This window comes from Helianthus annuus, chromosome 7, assembly GCF_002127325.2.
Source record: "Helianthus annuus cultivar XRQ/B chromosome 7, HanXRQr2.0-SUNRISE, whole genome shotgun sequence".
NCBI classification, from domain to species: domain Eukaryota; kingdom Viridiplantae; phylum Streptophyta; class Magnoliopsida; order Asterales; family Asteraceae; genus Helianthus; species Helianthus annuus.
This window is the reverse complement of record NC_035439.2, coordinates 113,387,075-113,396,693: the sequence shown is the minus strand read 5'-3', so window position 1 is coordinate 113,396,693 and position 9,619 is coordinate 113,387,075.

Genomic DNA, 9,619 nt, shown 5'->3' with positions numbered 1-9,619 from the left:
AGGATGAAGATGAAGGAAATCTTTATGATGGATATCTGAAAGACACAAAATCCGAGAAGAATTTGAATGATGATTCAAAAGGATTGGTTTATACCATGATTGGATCGGACAAACTATTCTTAGATGTTGTTTTCCCGATTCAGAATGTGATTTCAGAGAAAATTGACAAAGTTTTCAAGATGGTTGAAATTGAGAAGTCTGAAATGTTGAAGTTTGCTGGTAAAGGTTTCAAAGGGTCTTATAACAAACCTGGTTCTAAGAAGAAAAACATGAAGTCTGGTTTGGGGTATAAGAAGAAATATAATCGAAACAGAACTGAAAGGTCCAATTTTCAGACAAAAATGACTTTTGTTCAAACCGAAGAAGAAAAACTCAAAATTGGAAAACAATCTAATGCAGAGTTTGAGTCCATGAAAAAGAAACAACAACAGCCAAAAGATGTGTCAAAGAAAGTTTGTTTTAAATGTGATCAAATTGGACATGTTGCACGAAAGTGTCAAAATCCAAAGTCTGTTGATGTTGAAAAACAGAAATCTGGGAATGAGAAACTAAGGTCAACCAGATTTGATTCGAGACAAACTTGGAGGTTTAACACAAACAAGTTTGCTTCAAATCAAAATTGGAAATCAAACCCGAACAGGTTCGATTCAAGATAGAGTTGGTATTCTCACACATCTAAAATGAGAACATCGGTTGGTGTGACAAAACCTCAAGAGATTTGGAAACCTAAAAATGTTGTTCAAACTCAAAAGGTTCAGAAAGAAACAAATTTTTACAAAAGAGGTACTCTGGAAGGTCAAGTGTGGTCGGTTAAGAAACGTGTTGATTTGATAAAAGATGAGAAACAGAAACAAATTTGGAAACCAAAAACTGAAACAATAAGTTCAACTTCTGAGGGGAAAACGTCTGAGGATTCAGTTTTGGTTGCCTATGATGCAAATTTTCCACCGCTCAAGGCTGAAAACTTTAAAATTCAGGTTGCTAGAATCAAGGTTACACCTAAGGCTGCTGAGGCCTGGGTGGACACCATGTTTGATTAAGCGGTTGGAATTGCCGGAGCTTCCTTTATCGCGAAGCATGAATCGGCGTCTATCTTTATTGATTGAAATTTTTGTGTGTAAAATTGTTTGAGTATTTGATAAAGTTTGAATGTGCAGGTGATCGATGATGCTGAAAATTGTAAGAGTGTTGCACAGGAAGAGGTTTTTTGGTCAGACAGGGAGTTTGTTTGTTGTTTTGTATAAATTTGTGTTGTGTTTAATGATTGCTGTTTGTTTGTTTGTTGTTTGTTTGTTTGGTTGATGCTTGTGATGTTTGATGTTAGTTTACTTTGAATAAGTGGTGATGGACTACGCCGAAACCGTCACGGCTGAACAAGCATGATTACTGTCACAGATTGAGAAATGGTTTTCTAGCTATCAAAATCAATGGGTTGTAAATCATGGGGGTACTTGATGTTATATTTTCTGCACAACAGAGCATGAGATGCAGAAAATGGATGGCGAGACAAAGCTATCAGTATCGGTTTGTCAAATTTCTTTAATGATTTTGCATTTTAGGGGGAGAAAAATTGTCAGAAAATACAAAAACATTAGAAAATTTGAAAAAGTCAAAAACATGATAAAATTAAAAAATTTGAGTTTTGCGTAAAAAGAGGAAATGATAGTACATCAGTAGACAGTTACAGTATGCTAAAGAATTGTAAAGAATTAATAGCGTTAAACAGTCTCACTGATGATATGTCGATAGGTTTTTATACACTTAGTAAACTTTTTCGGGATATAAACCTAAATTCAAACACTTGCTTATTTCGTGGGGAACACTACTTGGATATATAGGTAACCCCTGAAATCTCGTTTGAAAGGTCCCATATTCTGAGATACTAGGTCTTTATACTCAGTGATATCTGGGGTATTATTCCGGGACTTCTGCTGTATGGAAGTACTGACCTAGTCCCCGAATAATACTTTCTGCAAAATGCTTGAAACACAGCATCGCCCTCAGCAAGCTGATGAAACAATAAAATTGATAGTCGCTACTGTTGTAATGCTAAAAGATCCTCTAAAGGGGACACACCAAAAGTCGAACCGTCATCTCTTTGCTGAACGGAAGTTCTGACCTGAGCTCTCACGGTTTCGCATCTAACCCCTTACAGATATCATCTGTGGTATACTCACCTGTAAGACTGAATATCTGGGATCTGGATACGGGAGTATATTCAAGAGGTGGAACACATGAATGAGTTTAAGTTCTTAAAACATCTAAATCGTATCCTGAATCTGTTGAAATTTGTATGAAAATTTAAATGGATCAGTATATCGACAATCTAAGTGAATTGTTTAATTCTTAATGTGTATCTAAGCTCAACGGTACTTGTGACTTGTCAAAAACAGATATGATCCTCTGTCGCATACTCAAAACAAAAATATTATTTGTAAATATGTTTGTACATATTTCTTTACTGCTTTATATTTTTAGAAAGTACAAAAAGATTTTGATTTTTGCTTTGTTTTCGATAAACCGATGTCTGAGTTGCTGAGTTTCAAAATCTAAGTAAGCTGATTGTGTTTCTGAAAATAAAACAAGTTCATTAATTTGAAACTTGAAATTTTTAGGAAACTTCAAAAACAAATTTGTGATATCTTCAAGGTCATTAATTTGAACTTGAATGATAATTTGTGGGGGAGTTGGATTCTTTATATTGTCAAAATCTGTAAAGATTGTTGATAGGGGAAGTGATATAGAGAATTGAATAGTGACAGATTACGGTTTCTGGTTGATGATGTTAAATACTTATCATTTGTATGAGCAATTGCAGGAAAAATCCAGACTACGATCCCGAGAGCCGAGTCTAAGGGGGAGTCTGAAGACAAGCTGAAAGTGAGGAAGAGCTTGTAGCTAGAAAGCTAGGTGTCGATCCCTAAAAGCACGAAAGCTTGAAGAGAGGGGGAGCCAGCTGACGATGAAGATGATCAAAGAGAAAAATTGAAGGATACTTACATTGTTACAATCTGAACAAGATGGCAAGATGATCAAGACCGAAGAGGTGGCATAACAGAGAATGTTCACTGAAGACTTCGTCAATATCCGAGGGGGAGTCTGTTAGTGCACTACGTCTATTGACTTCGTCTTGTATCATGTATTAGATTAGGATAGGATAGAATATTGTGTGCACGAGGTTCGAGAAACGAGAAATGGTGGATTAGCATTGAGGTTCGCTTATATGAACAGTGTACATATAAGCAAACCACACACATTCATACTGGTCCGCTTATATGTACATGGGTCATATAAGCGAACCACACAAGCTTCATAGGTCCGCTTATAAGACGTCCATATAAGCGAACCAGAATCCCTATAAATAGGTGCATGTTTGTTTCATTTGGCACGGTCCTGATTGTGTAACGAAGTGCAGCCGATTTGCTTCCAGGTTGTAAACATTGTCAGAATTAATACAAGAAGCATTATATTTAGTTTGAGCGTCTGATTCATCGATTCCGCCTTTGAATTAGATAAACGACTCTTCTGATCGACTCATTCAGGGTCAACGATGATCCAACATATTTATCGATGATATCCTGACTTACTAGCGAATGAAAGAAGAACACGAGCAACACCTCAGGACCATTTTGGAACTACTAAAGAAAGTGAAACTTTATGCGAAATTCTCCAAGTGCGAATTTTGGATTAGCAAAGTACAATTTCTTGGTCACGTTGTGAATGAGAAGGGCATTCATGTAGACCCATCCAAGATTGAAGCAATAAAGAATTGGGAAGCCCCCAAAACCCCAACTGAAGTTCGACAATTTTTGGGCTTAGCGGGCTATTACCGGCAATTCATCGAGAATTTCTCCAAGATAGCCCAACCGCTGACGACCCTCACACAGAAAGACAAGAAGTACGACTGGGGCGACAAGCAGGAAGAAGCCTTCCAACTGCTCATAAATAAGCTATGCGATGCACCAATACTATCATTACCCGAAGGCACTGAAGACTTCGTGGTATACTACGACGCTTCGCGACAAGGTTTGGGTTGCGTGCTTATGCAACGCCAGAAAGTCATCGCTTATGCTTCAAGACAATTGAAAGTGCATGAAAGAAATTACACCACGCACGACTTGGAACTCGGTGCAGTGGTGTTTGCCTTGAAGATCTGGCGACACTATTTATATGGTACTCGATGTACAATCTTCACAGATCACAAAAGCTTACAACACATATTTGATCAGAAGGAATTAAACATGCGTCAGCGATAATGGGTCAAGCTGCTAAATGATTGTGACTGTGAGATTAAGTACCATCCTGGAAAAAGCAAACATTGTAGCAGACGCATTAATCCGAAAAAAAAGGGTTAAGACCCTAAGGGTTCGAGCATTGAAACTGACTATTCAAACGAACCTCTCTGCACGCATTCGTGACGCACAACAAGAAGCTCTCAAGGGAGAAAACCGTAAAGCTGAATACCTCCGGGGTATGTGGAAATACATGGTGCCAAATGAGGAGGGAACCTTATACTTTAAGAAGCGTATTTGGGTTCCACTCTATGGCAACATTCGAGAAGTCATCCTTGATGAAGCACACAAATCGAGATACTCGATCCATCCAGGATCGGACAAGATGTATCAAGACTTGAAGGAATACTATTAGTGGTCGAGACTTAAGAGCGATGTTGCTGTTTATGTTGGAAAATACCTAACATGTGCTAAGGTTAAGGCTGAATATCAGAAACCGTCCGGCCTACTACAACAACCAGAGATACCCATATGGAAGTGGGAGCAAATCTCGATGGACTTCATAACGAAATTACGCAGGACCCCGAGAGGGCACGATATGATATGGGTGATAGTTGATTGGTTAACAAAGTCTGCGCACTTCCTACCGATCCGAGAAAAAGACAGCACTGGAAAGCTTGCTGAGATATACTTAAAGGAAATTGTGGCACGTCATGGAGTGCCTATCTCAATCATTTAAGACAGAGATGGATGTTTTGTCTCAAGAATCTGGCAATCCTTTCAGGAAGCCTTTGGATCTCAATTAGATCTAAGCACGTCCTTCCATCTGCAAACAGACGGCCAGAGCGAACGGACTATACAAACGTTAGAAGATATGCTTCGCGCATGTGTCATGGACCTAGGCGGCAGCTGGGATACTCATTGTAACATTCCTATTTTTATATAAGAATTATAAGTTTGGTTAAAATTGTTAACCACTGGTAACTAGTTTATTTTTAATATAAATGTTCAACCCAGATAGTTTTACACACTATTTTATATAGTTGGTTGAAATATTATATTAATTAATTGGCCTGTATATGGGTGACCTTTCTAAAATAAAATAAAAGTCTATAAAAACTTATATTATTAGACGGGTAGATTACGGGTAAGTTAACTGTAAGAAATATGAAGTACCTAGACAGGCCTAGGAACCATATAATAATTAAATTATAAAATACATTGTATTTTCAACCTACTATATTTTTAATGAAACTTAGACCCAAATATAGACAAAAATATTCTGGTTCTGATGACATATTTATTATATTATAAAACATTATATTTTAGAAGTTATAAGCGTCAAAAGAGTAAAGCAGTTAAATTAATTATAATAAATATATTAAATAATAATAATAATAATAATAATAATAATTGAAAATTTTGTTTTAAACTAAAGTAGGACAATACATGTCCTGATATCTATACAAAATAAAATAATACTAAACTAACTATATAGGTAAATTGAAAAGTTGTCTGAGTGTCCCAAGTACAACCAAATATTCACATGTGTATGTATGCTGGCAAAAAAATTATAATTATATTTAATTTTTCCTTGGCCCCAAAGTTATTGAAGTCTATAAAAGCCATCACACTCCCCTTTCTTTCTCATATCAGTCGCAATACTCTATCTCTCTAAAAATATTCTTTTTATTTTTATTTTATTTTCTTTTTTTACCTATAATAATAATAAAACTCTACCCTGTTTTAAGTATTTTAACTCCCGATCACCGCTACCCTTTCCGATTGATCTGAGTCTCATAACATATGTCAGGGCTCTGCCCGACTAAGTTGTTGGGATTCTATCCCGGGACTTCGGGACAAGGTTGAATTAGAGGTACTATACTTAACACGAGTACAATATATATTTTAAATAGCTCAGAAGTTATACCCAAAATTTATAGATTTTCTAGTTGAACCCTAAAGTAACCAATTGGCTCCATTCTCTTTTTTCACCGTTTTATTCTCTTTTTGTGATTTACCCAAAACTATTATTTATTATTCTATTTTGTAAACAACTCTCATCAAAAGTCATATCTATTATTTTATTTACCCAATAGGAAACCCTAGTTGAGACACCCAAATAATTCTGCACAAATCCTAAAATTTTCATAACAATCAGAATCAGGATTAGGGCCCCTAAAATACAAGGGGGGTAAACCCTAGCTGATAATTATCTTCATAATTCGCTGTAAAATGTGAATTTAGTCGTACAATCAACTCAGCCAAGCTACCCCTAAACGTGTCCACCCTAGGCTAGAAAATAGACCCGTCGCGCTGTCACGGCCCCCGACCCGGTTTTACCCGTTTCTGGAGCCGCGGGACAGAAATCCTGCGGTATGTAAATTTTAGGCGATAGCGGAAGTCTTGTAAAACAGGATCTTTCAATAATTTAAACTGCTCGCTTTATAACTTGAGGGATAAACTCCCGAAATTTACAACAATGTGATTTCCCAGGGAAATCTTTATTTTTCAAAACATGTTTCTTTTATTTGTTTACACTGAGCCACTTTTCTAAGCTGGGAGTGCTTCACGGCACTTCTCTTTCTTTGCTCACAACATATCACCTGAAACATGTTTAAAAAAGGTTTTGTCAGCGGGGAAATACTGAGTGAATCATTCATTTTACTAAAACGACCCATTAGTTATAATTCACAGTATTAAGAGCGATTACAATGTTTCTGATTTCAAACCAACTACCCACGGTACTTTATCACTCGACCCACTGGCCCACCTGTCTAGTGGTGTCTGTGATTATGGTCATATCACCCATTGGCTGCCCCAATGGTGAAGATTATCAAGTAATGTATACAAAACCCCACATACCGGCTGTAATATGGTGACTACAAAGACTTAATCCCTGTCATTATAACTTTGAAAAATAATTTGGAGTTTTGTAAAACAGTTGATAAAAAGAGAATGACTCACTTTGCAGATTTTACGAGCAGAGTTTAAGCCTTACTGATTTGCCTGTTATTAACCTAATTTAATTAACAATGTACACACAAACGGGTTAGTAACTAATTCAGCAGTTACGTCAATTCACGAGATTAAACCCCCACAACAATTAATAAGTGCAGTACTTAATAATTCAATGGATTCACAACGAATGACAAAGCATCGTCCGAATTCGAACAGCACTCAAACATTCAAGTCGAAATCACAATGAATAACAAAGTATCAGCTCAATTTGAGCAGCACTCAGACAATCGTTGGATAGTTATAATCGATCGGACGTTGAATCGTAATAGCGATCGAGTTATTACCCTGATTGCGGCAGCACCTCGTGATCGTGTGTGTGTTTATTGTAGTATTACAGCCTTAACTCGATGTACAGACAGCAACTTTACGTCGTTTTCATTTCTCAGTTCAAGTCCCAAGGTCGGCTATTTATAGCAATTTTTGAGACTCGCTTACGGACCATAAACCCTTTCCCTTGCGGTCCGTAAGCTAAGCAGTCTAATTCATAGGCTGCCTAGGCTCGGGACTAGCTTTGGTGATTCAACAATTGGGCCAATCAGAACATAGCAACATTTAATTTAGATAATTATTCAACTAGGGTTTGCCCCCCTTGAGTTTTAGGTGCCCTGATCCTGTTTCCGATTGTTCTGAAAATTTTAGGGCCAATGCAGAATTACTTGGGTGTCTCAATTAGGGTTTTCTTATTGACTAATTATCGTCCTAATTATTGATTTTAGTGACAGTTGTTACACGCGCCACGCGACGGGTGCACATGTTCCTGTCGCGACATGCGAGGAGGACGATTTTCCAGCTATAAATAGTAGGATGTGGGACTTGATTTCTGGAGTTGGAACGACGGAAAATTTCGTCTTACACTCCGAGTTATAGTGTAGGTCCCCTTGATGTTATGGATCTTCACAGAATCGTTTATCTAACCTAGAGTGCGGAATCCTCTAGATCAGATTGTAGCAGAAAACGTGTAGGAAACAGAAACAACAATTCAATCAAACCGGGTTTTATTGATTATCTATCAAGATTGATTACAATCAATCAAACCCTAAACACAAACCCTAATTTCGTCCAAGCAAGCTCTCACGAAATTATGTCTCTCTCAAACTCTGTTTTGGCTGATTAACCTAAACCCTAATGTCTAACCTTGTTTATATAACACAAGGTTTACAAGTGGGCTAGGTTTACACTCCTGGGCTGCGAATTGGACAGGCCCAATTCGCCCCCCATCACCCAATCCTTTGGGTTTAGTTAGCCCAAACATTACAACTAACTATTACAAAGCTAAACCCGCTAACAGTTTATCGTTTAACTAATTACAAGATATCCAAAGACCAAATCTAAGCTGTTGTCACAAACATGCACCAACAAACTCCCCCTTGACAATAGCTTCATAAAACTTTGTCTTGAGTCAAAACTTTGTCTTCGGTCTTCTTGCAACCTTCAAGTAATCTTGCACTGTCTTTGGTCTTCGGATAGCTTCAGCTTCAACAGCTTCTGTCAGCAACAGACTCCCCCTAAGCTGATGCATCCAATCACCAAATCTTCAACACGTTAGCGTTTGAGTAAACTCCAGTTCAGCATTTGCACAGCAATCTTCAAACTCTTCAATCTTGTCTGCAATTTAGAAAGGAGGTTCTACCATGCATCCAATCAAACTCTCATCTTCACACTTCACAGCAACTTCTCAGCAACAAACTGCTTCAATCTGTATACTATAAAACAAACATCTCGAGAAACCATAAGAATTTTTCAACATAAGTTAAATAAATTATTATTTTTCAAGAGATTAGTTAAACTGTATAACAGATTAAGCTTTTTCAACTTATCGCCAACACGCAAAACTTTTTGTTCAACACATAAGAACCTGCCTGATTGAAAATTTTGAACTCACTTTATAACACCGTCTCCCCCTATCAGTGACAATTCCTCCAAGAATAACAGTTTTCCGTACGTTAAGAATTTTAAACAGAAAAAGACACTATTTTTGTATTTTTATATTTTTCTGAAAGCAAGTAAATAACAAAAACAATAAACACTCTATTTTTGTGAGAATCACTGGTAAGAAGATCATATCAGCACAATCAAACTGTTTCACACAATTAGATAATTCTTTATTCAATTTTTAGTAAAAGCAGTTCACGACGATTACCAGTATGTTTGTCCACCTAAACAAAATGCATGAACATTTCAAGTACCATTACCATATGATACGTTAAGGTAATTTTATTTTCTGAAATACTAGCATGTCCCACTTCAGGATATACCCCCACGATCAAGGTATGCACAAAGATTCATCGTAGTAGGTGAGTATACTGAATTCATCCTTTAAGATATCATGACTGTGTCTAGATCTGCATAAAATCTGTTTTATCATG